This window comes from Alligator sinensis, unplaced genomic scaffold, assembly GCF_000455745.1.
Source record: "Alligator sinensis unplaced genomic scaffold, ASM45574v1 scaffold269_1, whole genome shotgun sequence".
NCBI classification, from domain to species: domain Eukaryota; kingdom Metazoa; phylum Chordata; order Crocodylia; family Alligatoridae; genus Alligator; species Alligator sinensis.
The window spans coordinates 84,082-98,653 of NW_005842048.1; the positions used below are offsets into that span (position 1 = coordinate 84,082).

Consider the following 14,572-nt stretch of genomic DNA (forward strand, 5'->3'; position numbering starts at 1 on the left):
ATATTTAATCACATCAGGTCCAGCATGATAGTTTCCCACACATAAGCAGTCCTCCAATCCAAGGAAGGGAAAGAAACACTTTTTTTTTTTTCCAAAAAAGATTTTGGATTGTATCTTCCTCTACCGCAAACCAATAAAAAGTTCAGCTATAAGAATACTAGCCCCTTGAAACTGAGAGAAAGAGATCTTATAAAAGAATATTTCTGCAAATCTTTCTAGTGGAGGCTGACAGCCTTGCATTCGTAAGGCTGCAGTGAAGAAGTCTTATTTTTAGGAGTGCACCGATAAAGAATTTCTTGGCCAATGATTAACCAACCACATTGGCAAATGACGATCCAATAACCATTATTTAGTGATATTGTTAGATATTTTAAACTACAGACATAAACCTTTTTTGTTTGCTTTGCATTTATAACACACACACACCCCCTCCTGCCTGCTCTGGTCCTTGATGAGGAAGGTGGTGAACGTCTTATTTCCATGCATGTAACCCCCTCGCCCACAGCTCCTACCTGCAGTCCTGCTCCCTGCACAACCCATGCTGCCATCCTGGGTGAGCGGGGTGGACCCTCATGCAGACAGTGGCACCATGTATGTCTGGAGCCCCAGATCACGCTGCTGCCTTAACACTGGCAGGCCCTGTGCAGCTGAGTTCCCATGGCCACTGGGAAGAAGCCACTTTTGCAAAGGCACCCGGTGCCTGGAAGAGCAAATGTCCCACATGTGGTGACTTACCCTACCCGTGCACAGCCCAACATCTCCATAACAGCCCCAGTGCTCAGGCCCCTACTGCGCATGCTGCATTGCCATGGCAGTGGTAGTGGCAGTGCAGCAGGAGCTGTTAACGGTCCTTTTGTTACTGAGTGCAGCGCCCTGTGACCACTCCCCAGCACCCTCTCCCACTGCTTGCCAGAACCTGTAGTCTGCCACAGGTTCAGGCCAGCAGCAGGGTGCAGGGACAGGACTATGCTCACCAGGGTGCTCTGGGCACGTGGCTGTAATTATCGGCTACAATGACCAAAAAAAGCTGACAGCCAGTAACATCATTTCTTCTTTTATTGGTGCCGATCCAATAGCCAAGTAATATACTGGTGGGACCCCTACTTATTTTTGTATATAACATTTAGGGTTTGTAACTCTGAACATAAAAGCGACTACCCTTTCTTCTGACAGCTTAAAGAGACCACAAAGTTCCTCAAGCCACAGAATTGTAGAGCCCTATTTTTAATTTATAGTCCAAGAATGCATTAGGAAGAAGCCTAAAAAGACTAACATTAAATAAAGGAACATTTATTTCAGACTCTCCAAATCTTTTTGTTTCCGAATCTGGAATGTAGACAAAGCAGCATAATCAAGCTACTGTTTTACAACTGGGATTATCTTTTTATCCAAACACATGACAACTGCGGGCATGCATAGATGAAAAGGGGGCCCTAAACTGAAGCAGTGGTTTTTAAAATACACCACTTCAATTTAGGGACGATTAAACCCCTGTGTCGTGCACACTTCCCCACTGATTTACCTGACTCTCTGGTGGGGAGGGAACAGCGAGTTGCCAGCGGGCAAAGAAGTCCCTGGGCTGCAGAAGAGGGTGGGACTGGTGCTTCCCTCTGCAGCAGCAGAGGCTGCTCCCTCCCCACCCCCCTAAGACAGCACCCGCCCAAAGGCACCTGGCTTGAGAGGTCCTGGGGGGCACCGCAGCCACGGAGAGAAGCACCGGGCACCCGCGCAGCTCAGGCATGCAGGAGGTCTATATTTGAAGATTTCAAGTGAAAAAGAATTCACCAAAGAGTATACTTGTGAATTCTGCTACTTAATGACCCTCACTATTTAAAAAAAAAAAAAAAGCGTCTACTTTCTAATTTAAACATGTCCAACTTCAGCTTCCAGTCAGTAGCTCATGCTATGCCTTTTTGTGATATGATTTATAAGCCCTTTAGTGCCTGGTATTTTCTCCTTTGGAAGGTATTTAACTATACACTGATCAAGGCTACATCTAGAAGACCTCTGGGGCAAAGTCAAAAACCAGTCAAAAAAATAAGCCTTGCCCATTCACACCTGCTCCACATGTATGCAAGCCCAGAAACGGCAGCACAGAAGGTTCAGGAATACAGCCCAGAACATCCCTGATCATGCACCCCAGCACTGACCCAAGTCTCTCTCAACATGGAAAGCCTGAAAGTGTGGATTTAACACTGCTCTGTGCTGCTTAAGCACACTCCACAGAAGCATATAGTGCAGTAGCTCTCAAACAGGATGCCACGGTGTCAGCACCACCACCACCCTAAGCATGGGCCACAGGGAGGATACTGAAGTAAAGGTGGAACACCAGAGTGATGGCAGGGGTCTGTGTTCAGCACAGGCTCACCCAGGCAGATGGGTTGCCCAGGCAGATTACCAATTCCCCTCAGGATTCCCTTCACAGACAGGCTCCCTTGCTCTCCTGCTGCGTGGCAACAGTTTCTGCATTAACCCTTTCACAGCCATGACCAGTTAAGGGCTGGTACAGCCAAGATTTGCATGTAGATCTAGTCTGTGGGCATGGCTAAAGGGTTAACAGAGGAAGAAGTGAGACTGATGAGGGGACTCTGTCACAGATCCCCACAGGGAGCCTGCAGCCCCTGGGTGAACCCACTGCAGCTCTTGTTCCACCTCCAGGTCTCCTGTGCTCAGCACAACCACCCTTACCATTCACCCCTCTGTGCCAAGGGGGAAGAAATAACTACCCACACTTTTGGAATGGCAGTTCTCAACTGGGATGCCACCAAGTTCATAAAATTTAAAAGGCCTAAAAGGCCAAGAATCACTGCTTTAGCATCTAACTTGGAGTCTCATATATTTGTACTTAGAAAAGTATAAATATAAAAGTAAGTGAAATATGAATTTTCATTTCTACCTGGGAGAAATTTTACAATCTTTGCATTCTCCTATGCCTGAGGAAGGGTGTGTGCACCTGAAAGCTTGCAAAAAACATTCTTCTTTATTTGCAACTGTCTAGTTGGTCTAATAAAATATATTGCCTCTAGCACCCTGACTGCTAAAAAAGTATGAACATATTCCTTAATTATTCCAGGGAAAGCCAAACCATGGCTCATGAGCTGCATGCAACTCCTACAGGTTAAATACAGCTCCTGAAAAAAAGAGAAGTATTTATTTAAATAAAAATATTTCTCTTTTTCTCTCAATCTATTTGTTTATTATTTTCTTCAGTTCTTGATTATTATTTATTCTAAGAACTCATTGAACAATATCACTGAGGCTGGGGTACTGTATGCTGATCACTGACTCAGGGACATATACATCTTGAAAGCTTGTGTCCTGCAACTCTCAACTTTATCAACATTTTGATTTGTGAATAGAAGAGGAAGAAAATTTGGCCAACCCTGATTTGCTCTCTTTTAAATATACAATGTTAAATTAATTTGTTTGGATTAAATAAATTGTATATTTCCCTATGCAGCAAGCAGCACAAATATTGCTGCCTTGTTTAAGAAAAACAAACTGAGATTACCAAAAAAAAAAAAAAAAAACTTTTAGAAAACCAGAAAATTTCCCTTATTTAAATGAATAAATAACAAAAAGCAATGAAAATACTAAAATGTAAATTATATTTGATTTTCCCTAGTTTTTAATAAACATTTAGTCATAGTTGTGATAAGAATACTGCTTCTTTAATGCCATGATTTTAACCAGACACTATTCTTTTAAAATTAATGTTTTCAGTTTACTTTCCATTTATTCTAGGTTTATCAAATATCTGTTCTGGTCACATGCATAACCTTCTATTTTATATACTTCAAGTATTATATTATCTATGCAGTCAAAAACACAAGTAATGCCTCAAAAATCTTATTTTCATATATGCAGCAGAAACTTACAAGATTTTTATAAACACTGAAATAGGCATGCCTAAGTGCTATTCTAAAATACAAGTATTTTTATGTAATAGAAATATATGTATAGGTTGAGAATATGAAAGCATAAGGGATTTGGAGACCCATTTATCTTTCAAAAAGACTGGGAACTAGATATCCAATTCAAAATTCCAATTCAAAATTCTCACCCTTTGGTTTTTGGTAACAGGAAATAATCTATATATTATAACGTGCCACATAAAAGATAAAACACTATTAAGATGTTTGAAAACTTTATCTGTATTATTTATTCAACATAAAAAAATTTCAAACAAGCTATGGAAACCACACACTTTAAACAGACATGCAATACTGGATTTATACATTTTTTTTCTTTTCATTTAAAACTATTGGTTCATTAATATCATATTGGTTATTGCTAGCTGTTTCAGAACATTAACTGTCTTCTCGCATTACTTAGAAAGATACTGGGTACCATCTGTTCTTGTAAGGGATTTAAGTATACATCTATTAGATATCATGCTATTTATTTAATTCGGCACCCACTTCCTATTGTTGTATCTTTTGAAAAAAAGTCAATTTAATTACAGGGAATAAAGATAATCTCTCCTGCCAGGTCATCTTGTCACCATGTGAGCAGAGAAGGGACCTGCTTAAAGTAGGTTACAGGACTTAGTAAAAGCAAAACCAACAACACTTAATGTCTACCAAACGTCTAGCAAAAAACAGAACATACAGCACTTTTAAAAAAAAATTACTATAAGCCAAGGCTTGTCTAAATCAATCTTGGCACATCTGTCTGATGTAGAGCGTAAACAGGATTAGAGCTGGATTTATCTGCTTGACGCTAATTGTACTCGCAGTTTCTGCACATGTCCACTTTTTCAAATACAGCATGAAAAATAAGCCTGCCTGATGTATGAATTTCTAACAACATGTTTTATGTACCTACTTATGCCATACTAGATTCTCAAGCAATGGGGTCAGCCTACAATTTTTTGCTACTTTGGATGATATAATCTCCTAATTATTACTACAAAATTCTGTTTGAATACACCCCACACTGAGCTAAATCTGTGGGGTAAAGAACTAATATATTTGAAAATAGTTTACTTGTCAAAAGAAAACCAAAATGTAATTAGTTAATAAGGTAAAATAGCTCTTAAATACGTAGATTCCCTCATATGTTTACAGCCAAGAAGATCCAAACATATACCAGAAACCGCCCCCCCACACTGAAGAACAGATCATCTGATAAAGAAAAATAGATCACTTGATGAAGAAAAATTAAGAGGCTGCTGGTATATATATAATTTAAAGGTAATGATGTAAAAGAAAATACATGCCTGGCCTCTGGAAATTGTAGAAAATAATGTTAAATTGTTTAGGACTTATTTGTATATTGAATTTAAAGTACTGTGTATAAAAAGGGAAGATAGTCTCATAGCTAAAGTACATGATTTTGGAGTAAAGAAATATGGACTCTAATCTCCTCTCCTGTTCCCATGGATTCTTCATATGACCCTTGGCAAGTCACTTAACCTAAATCAGTCCCACTGTTTGAAAAATGTAGGGAAGATCTTTACTTCATAAAGATCTTGTGAAGTTAAATTTATTAATGGCTATAAAGCACTCAAAGAAAGTGATATGCACCAAAGATATGTTTATAAACAACAAACAACAGAACTATGCAATTATTTTGTACATCAAAAGATTCATTTTTTCTGAACATTTTTCCTGCAACTCTACTTATTCTATCGGTATTTTACATATTACTTTTAAAAAAAGAAACCAGAACTTGCATGTAAACAACTAATCACCTATAAACTGAACAGTTTACAAGCAATGCGAGTATATAATTATAAAATATCTGTAGTTTTAAAAATATTTTATTACTTTTAATATGTTAGCCAGGTGATTCTATGTTAAATGTGAGACTCTAGACACAAAACTGCAGGAAGTTTTCATAGTTTCATAGTTTTAGGGTCGGAAGGGACCTAATAGATCTTCTAGCCCGACCCCCCGCCAGGGCGGGAGAACAACAAAAGAACCCTAAACAAAAAACGGGACTCGTTTGAGTCCAGCCAGGTAGGTATCCAAGTCCAGCCAGGTAGGTATTTGTTTTGGGAATTCTTGTATTATCGATTTTTTTCCCTCTTACCAAAGAGGGATGCCATTTTCAATGTTCTGGGTGAGATTCTGTGCTATGTCCCTTACTCTGCTTTCAAAGTGGAATGAGCTACTTGGCACACGGCACATTAAGCATGTCCCATGGGACATCAGCAGGGAGCAGGCTGAGTGCTGTAAATTCATACCCTAGCTTATCTCATGACAACTTTCCAACATAGCAAGACCTAATTAACAAATCATAGAATTTGCAGGCCAGGAGGAGGTGGCTTTAAGGTACCTTTGTACACACCTGATCTCAAACTGCTTTAGAACCCCTAACATACCAGTAACTTACAGCCCTCAAAGACTTATCAGCACTACTGCCACCTCTCTGAGCTGCCTTACAGGCTCCAGAGTTGTAACCCTAACTTTGGCACAAGTTACACACCTCTTTTTCCCTATGTGCTGTATCCAGGGAATCCTGCCGTGGCACACACAATGGCTTTTAGGTCCCCTTTATACTACTCCAGACCCTATCTGCAGAACAAAAAAGCCAAAAAACCTCAGCAGAGATCACACTAAGATAATTATTTGCCCTTTTCACATATACATGACAAACTTTTTTTATAAAAAATAAAATGAGACCACTATAACTTTCTCCAGAATTGTTTGACAAGACAGAGATAGAGAGATGTAAGAAAGACCTTACAAAGTAGAGGGGGAAAATGTCCGACTAAATCTATTGAAATACCTTGGCAGCAAATGAAAATGCATAAATCACAGGAAAAAAAATTGAAATTAGAAAGAGCCCCAGATAACCTAGACAATAGCTTTCTGGAGTTAAGGCATTCTTCTAGTAGGTGGGAAATGTAGGCTTGAACCCCTTCAGGCTGAGGAGGACCTAGAACCCAGGCTTCCTACCTCCTGGTGAGCAGCCATGTCATTGTATGAAACACTGCCTCTACCTCATCATCTTCCTCCAGCAAGCCACTTTACAAGTAGAGAGCCCTGCTCAGTGCTTTGATAGAACAGCTGTAAGCATCTGGCTAAAGAGAAGATTCCAAGTTATGGACTCTGAGGCAGAGGCCCCTGTCTGCAACCCCTTCAGACAGGGGTAGAATATCAGGCACACTCATATGCTTAGTGTTTCCTAATGCATCATTCTGTACAACTGGCTTCTCAAAATGCAGACTTTTAGGATTATTGAGATACCCAAGTCTCCCCCCTTACTGCGGGGTTGGCAGCATTTTGGGGCTAAGTGCCAAAAAAAACCCTGCAACCTGAACTTGGAAGATGCTGGCATGCTAAGGTCGGACGATGAGGGGCCCAAGCTCTGGGCAGGCCCGTGCTGCCTGCCACAGAGCCCTGGCCCATTCCCCACTGTGCACCCAGAGGCACATGTGCAGTCACCACCACAGAGCCCAAACTGCTTGCAGCAGGCAGCAAGCACACTGCAAATAGCTGCTCTGGAGTCCAGAGCCCTGGTGTCCGGAGCCCCGGCCTGGCTCCATGGCAGCAGTGGTTGCACACACATGGTGCATGGTGGAGAATGGGTCAGGACTATGGACCCAGTGAGCTGGTTGTAGCCTCCTGGCTGCCTGTCACATCTGGCCTTGGCTCTGGGCAGCTGCTGCCTGCCATGGAGCCCAAGCTGCTCATAGTGGGGCTTACAGCCTCCCAGCTGCCTGCTGAGAGCAACCCGGGCTTCATGGCTCATGGCAGCTGCCCAGAGCCTGGGCCAGCTATGGCGTGCCAAGCAAAATGACCTCATGTGCCATGCTCTGGCATGTGTGCCAGGGGTTGCCAACCCCATGCCTTATTGGATCTAGCCCCATGAAAAACGCAGCAGTGTAAGACCTATTGACTTGCAATGAGAGTTAGGTTCCCATGTCATCAGGTTTTGAAATTTTTGAAAATTTTACTCACAAATTTGTTGAATCAATTTTGGAAGCCTAAGACAGGTATATTATCAAAAGGAGAATCTCCTTTTATAAATAAATCTATGACAGCTTGTGTGCACAAAAATACATTAAAGATCAATATATGGTTTGCAAAATCAAGCACTCAAATGTCAGAAAATGCCTGAATTATGGAGTCTATGTAACCTTAACATACCCACTTGTCTTGTATGTATAATACATTTTAAGTATGTACTTTTATAGTGTCTTTTCCACAGGAACCTGTCCTCATTCCATTCACAGACTGGTCAGTGTTTATTTAAACAATAGCTTGATACTTTGCATGGTCTTCGTTGTTCAATGTATGGTATTTACAGCACACCACTGAATCTCTGCTCTGAATACAGTTACTGATTTCCTCATGGAAATTTCTATGGAGGTCATCACTGCAGTGTCCATATGCTTCACAAACATTAATTTCACTATAAGCTGTTAGGTAAGGGGGTATTTCCATCTCCATTTACCAGACAAAGACCTGAAACATGAAAGATGAGAGCAAGGATACCCTACACATGGGAATGAATTGAAAATATGCAATATGGCTTTACCAAAGGTAGATCATACTAGACTAACTTGATCATTTCCCTTGATAAGATAAATGATTTTCTAGACAAAGGAAACATGGTTTATTTTACCTGTCTAGACTTGTGTAAACCATTTGATACAGTGCCACATGGGAAACTATTTCTTAAGTTAGAGACTATGTGCATTAATAAAATAATTGTACAGCAAGAAGGCAGATGACTAAGGCAAGATGGCAATCATAAGGTTGAAATGAAAGCATCGTGCCTAAGGGAGGATACTAGTAGATTTCCTCAAGATCCAGATTCATCTTAGGAGCAATCTTGTTTCTTATTTTCATTAATGACTGTATACAAGAAGTATGAGTGTACTGATGAAATATGATGATGACACAATGTTGGAAGGACAGAAATATTATACAGAGAGAACTAAATGACCTTGAGGGCTGAAGTAATAAAAAAGAAGGTAAAGTTTAATAAAAAAAAAGCCACATCATGCACTTAGGGACTTAGGAAATCATCTGTTATAAATCTGAAGCTCACCAACTAGAACAGGAGTGGACAAAATATGGCCCACAGAAGGGCTCTGTCCAGCCCGCAGCAGGTCCCTCAGTCCCGCCTGGCTGAGGTGCCACCCAGACATGCAGCGGAGCTGGGGCGCCTCCATGGCAGGACTGCCTTTCTAGGTAACCCTGGCAGCAGCAGGTCTTTTGCTGGTGCAGCTGGCCCCAGCCCCACAGTACAGACAAGGACCAGCACATGCAGCTCCAACCCCATGTGCGCCGTGCCAGCTCTGGGCTCACCCATCTGGACTGAGCAGCAGCAGCATGGGACAAACTGCTGCTCAGTGCAAGGCAAAAGTGGCCCCTCCCCCTTGCCGGCACTTCCTGGTGCAGCCCCCTGGAGTCCACGCAGGCCCGCTCCGACCTAGAAACAATGGGAGATCAGAAATAATGTCTATGCACCAGTGTGATGCTGCCATAAAGAGGCAAACAATCCTAGGATGTATCAGAAGAGTTATTTCTACTAGAGATCTACAATAGAGCCATAGCACAAAGCACTGGAGAGTGATCTCATCTGGAATGTTGTATACTATACTGGTCATCCAGACTGGTCAAACCAGACATACAGAGAAGAGCTACCAGGATGATCAGCCTCTTATAAGGCTGAACATATCTCTTATAAGACTGGAAAACAGAAGAGCTTCTTTTGTTATTATTTGTTAAATAATCCAAAGACAGAAATAGTATTTTACTGAAGTCTAAAACTGCTCCAAGGAGAGAAATACTTTAGATAGGAGTATTTAGGAGCATAATATAAGTACATTATAATATTTTAAAACCCTGGTTTTAAATGTTGACCATAATTTAAATGGCAACATCAGAAGGGCTTGTCAGCATCATCCAGTCTTAAAATAAACTGCCCTTTTCTACACAAAGATTGATGGCAACATGAAACCTGACCGCTAGGGAAGCCCATCCAAACATATGTACTCCCTTCACATCTCCCTACTCATTCCTACAGGTGTTTCCAGCACCCCCTCTTCCCCCCCACACACACAGGCTCCCTATACCCTTCCCTACATGCACCCCCTATTCATCCCTACACCCACTCCCAGCCCCCCCACATCACTATGAACCCCCTCACACACATACTCCTTGTTGACCCTTTCACCCCAATGCTGCCCTCACATACAGACCCCTGTACCCACACCCAACACACATACAGGCAACACTCGCCCACCAAAGTGTCAAGGGACCTGCATGCAGCCTCTCACCCTCATAAGATTCCAGTGATTCAATTGCTGGCAGCCTGCTTTTGAGCAAAGCGCATCTAATGTCCTCACAGTGCACCAGACCAGCAGCTCCCACTTTTAATAAGGGCTGGGGCATTAGGATCCCCAGTTGTGGCTGGGTGTAGAGCGCCTCTGGGCTGGGCTCCTCCTGCCTCCCGCCCAGCCCAGCTCCAGCAACCGCGTGCCCCGCAGCCCCGGCCCAGCCCCGAGGCGCCCCCAGCTCCGCGCGGGAACTTACTCGTGCCTCCATCCACCACGTATACGGGCAGGGTATGGGCCATGCTGCAGCTCCCTCGGCCACATGCCAGGGGCAAGGGGTGGAGCCAGAGAAGAAGTCCATGCACTACCCCCAGCTCGTTCAATCAGGCGTGGCTGGGGCAGCCCCGCACCTCGCAGCCCTCAGGGCAGCGGCAGTGGGACCCGGCTCATGTGATGAGCCCAGCCCCGCCGGGGTAAGCAGCTCCCCTCCCCTCACTCCCAGCTGGGGCACGCGGGCCGCCCCTGCCTGCCTCGCCTCACCGCTGCCGTGGAGCATGGAGCAGGCGCCTCAGGCCAGATAAAATGGCTTGCCGGGCCACATGGCGGCACGCTGGCCGTATGTTGAATAAGCCTGGTGTAGTGTTCCCTCCTTGCCTGCTCCCACATGGTGTTCCTTTCCAACTCAGGAGCAGGTGTGGGGAGGTGGAATGTGCCCACCCACCACTGCCAACATCCCCAGTGAATGCTACCTGGGCAGCCTAGCTGCTGACAGTGGCAGGTAGAGGAGGGGAGAGAGGGGAGGGAAGAGGACACGCTTCTGAGCATGGAGGGGAAGGGGAAAGGGGAGGAATTGTTACCTTTTTAAGGACTTAAGAACCGGCCTGCTGTTCCTGGAGCACAGAAGGAGGCAGGAGGTGAGGGGAGGCTAGGAGCAGGTGCTGTAGCCATCTCTGGAGCACAAGTTGTAGTAACTACACACCTGCTTTGTAAAATCCAGGATCTCTTTCTGGAAGAGCCTCTAACTCTGAAAATCTGATCAACTCCACAACAGCCCCCCTCCTATGTACTGAATGAAGCAGTCCTGTGGGGAAAAATACTTCGGAACATGTAACTGAATATTATACCAATGCATACACATAAAAGAGACTAAATTAGAGGCAAATTTTATTTTGGCACTTCCCAATTTTGACCGACTCTCCACCATTAGTCTTTTAATCTAAATTTAAATGTATGTAATTTCCTAAATCTTTTACAAAAACAAACTGAAAAAAGACATTCCATCATATGGCATCATCCCAACACAACATATTACAATCAGCAAAACTGAAACATCTCAAATCCACAGTGTAACCCCTGCAACTTGAATTAACAGAACTATAACAGTAGCAGAACATCATCCTCTGAACTAGCAGTTGCAGATATTTTTCCCTTCAATGCTGCACTAAATCCAATCCCTTGTCTCCTCTGACCATAGACTTAGTTCATCCAGAATTGATGCATTTTATTTTTTCTGAAATTGCTGTAAGTTTTAGCACAGGTACTCCATAAACACACTTTCAAGCAGCACTTTGGCACCTATATATAGTATAAACTATTATATATAGTACAAACTATGCATGGTATTAGTTCAAAGTCAAAAGGCTCATGGTTTACCATGAAGTTCACTGGGCTAGTTCCCAGCAGTCAACAGCATTTCAATCTATTGCGACCCCATAGTTCAGCACTGCTCACTATGTTTGTGTACTCCAGAAATCCCCACAAAGGATCAATGTGCTACTTAACCCCGCAATCATGACTGGGTCCAGGTGTTCTTCTTATGAATCCTGGGTTCCTCCAAAAATTTATATGCAGATGAGGCACAGAGCAACCTGGTCCAGCTCCACCTCATGGAGGGCAGGCCCACACTAGCCATATGCAACAGGCTGAGGGATTCTTGGTGAACTGTTTGGAGCTTGTTTGGTCATATTTGCCAGAAATTTGTGACTGGTAAAAAAACAGAAATTATTGGAAATAGGAAATAAAGACACAGCTTAGATGTGGGAGTGAAGAAGAAGTTGAAATGTATTCAATATAGTAGCTCACCATGACTTGAAAAAGAGTCAGTGCTGAGGGACAGTGAATATATCTTGTTCAGATGGGCTGCACTAACTTATCCTTGTAGTAGGCTCCCAGTGTGGGTGTGTGGTATGAACTGTGTAACAGGACTAAAATAGTTTAACTGGGGAAGTATGTTTTGGTCTGCCAAGTGAACCACAGTGGTCACTTAACAGGTTGTTAGAGGCACAGTTTATATATATTTATTTATTTATTTATTTATATTTTTGCAAAAAAAAAAAAAAAAAAAAAAAAGCAGTATTCTTTCTTCTGCCTTTTCTCTGCTTCTTGCTCATTTAGCCCATTTCCTCCTGTACCTCCTCTTCAGACTAAACAAAAGCATATCAATCATACCAATTCCTGTGCTCAACACTGCAACATCTACAGCAGGAAACATAAGTTGGGTGCAGTAGGAGGGAGAAGAGGCTGACTGGGCACACGTGCGGGCTCTCAGCACACATGTGCCCCCTGCAATGTACCTGAGGTGGCGGAGGCTGAGAAGCAACAGCGGGGGCAGCAGCAGCAGCTGACCCCCCCCAAAGGTAAGTCGGGCAGGAGCCGGCGCAGCTGCAGAGGATCCGGAGGGGAAGCCCCCAGATCCCTCTTTGCTGAGCTAGGCAGGGAGCTGTGCTCCCAAGCCACGCATGAACAGTGTGTGCAAACAGGCGCGCTCTGTAAGGGCGCGCCTGCATTTGCGCAGGCATTCATGCACAGCAGGTGCACAAAGAGTAAGTGACAAGAAGGAGCACCTAGCAAGAGCGATGATGACTCAAAGCTCAGCAGCTAAGGTAAGAGCACGGGAAGCAGGTGCAGCTCAGATGGCGCTGCCCACCCATGGTTCCTCTGAGGTGTCCACTCAGATGGAGCCCTGCCCCCCTGTCTGCAGAGGTGGCCTGGCGATGACCCTGCCATTGGGGGAGGGGGGGAGCCCCCTCACCTGTCCCTCATGTGCCCACCTTCAGGCGTTGGAGGAGCAAGTGAGGGAACTCCAGGAGGCAGTGAGCAGGCTAAGGGGGATCAGGGATGATGAGGCTGTGATTGACGGGTATTTCCATTCCTTACAGCTGCAGATGCCCACGGGTGAAACTCCACGCAAGGAGTCTGCAGCAGGGGAGTGGAGGACAGCCACCTCTGGATCCAGGTGGCAGGGCCTGGTGTGTGCTTCTCCATTGCGTGTGGGGAACAGATATGGGGCCCTGACAACTGTGAAGGAGACAGAGGAGGAGCATTTTCCTGCAGAGGTGGTGATCCCTATATCCCCTACTGGGCAGGCTGGGGGATCACTGCCCAGACAGAAGAAGAAACACCGAGTAATTGTGGTGGGCAACTCGATCCCGAGAGGCACGGAGAGGCCGGTTTTTCAACCGGATCCTATGGTGAGAGAAGTCTCCTGCATGCCTGGAGCTAGGATCAGGAATATCACTGAGGCGATTCCTGCTCTCATTAAGCCCTCTGACTGCTACCCCATGGTCCTCGTCCATGTGGGAACCAACGATGCGGCTAGGACCAGCCCTGACCGCATCACGAAGGACTTCCATGAACTGGGAGACAGCCTCAAGAAGACTGGAAGTCGTATTTTCTTCCATCCTTCTGGTTGGCAGCAGCCGGAGACACCAGGGTGCCTGCATCAAGGAAGTCAACCAGCGGCTCCAGAGTTGGTGTCTTCAGGAGAGCTTCGGATTCTACAGCCATGACCAGCACTTCCAGGGAGGAGGCTTCCTGGGAGATGATGATCTTCATCTCTCTCCCAGAGGTAAGTATCTGTTCGCCCACAGGTTGGCTGATCTCCTCCAAAGAGTTTTTAAGTAGGCTCAACGGGGGTCAGGGAACCGGTAGTCGAAGAGAGCCCAGGGTTGATATACCACAAACAAGATGCCAGATCGCACCAGGTAAGTATTAAGGGGTTGGTAAGCCATAAACAAGACACCAGACCACACCAGGTAAGTAATAAAGGGAACACACGCCATCAAGGCACAGGGGTACCAAGAGTCCCCTTTGGGGGACTAACGTGTCTTTATACAAATGCCAGGAGTATGGGGAACAAGCAGCAGGAGCTCACACTCTTGCTTGCTAGCACCCAGTATGACCTAGTCGGACTAACCGAGACATGGTGGGATTCTACAAATGACTGGGCGGTAGGCATTGAGGGGTATAGGTTGTATAGGTGTGACAGTGGGGAAAAAAGGAGGGGGGGTAGCTACTCTATGTTAAGGAGCAGTATACATCTTCCACCATTAAGGC

At 44.5% G+C, this 14,572-nt stretch overlaps 1 protein-coding gene across 3 annotated transcripts in view; it reads right to left on the reverse strand.

Annotated features, from left to right (window-relative positions):
• The window catches only part of CERKL (ceramide kinase like), a 115,252-nt gene that overhangs the window by 64,477 nt on the left and 36,203 nt on the right, over window positions 1–14,572 (reverse strand). Inside the window, exon 2 of one of the 3 annotated variants that reach the window (XM_025203230.1) lies at window positions 11,095–11,318. The exons of the other annotated variants lie outside the window; for them this stretch is intronic. The gene's annotated coding sequence lies outside the window, so the exon portion shown is untranslated. The remainder of the gene's footprint in view (window positions 1–11,094; window positions 11,319–14,572) is intronic. 3 annotated transcript variants of the gene reach the window in all.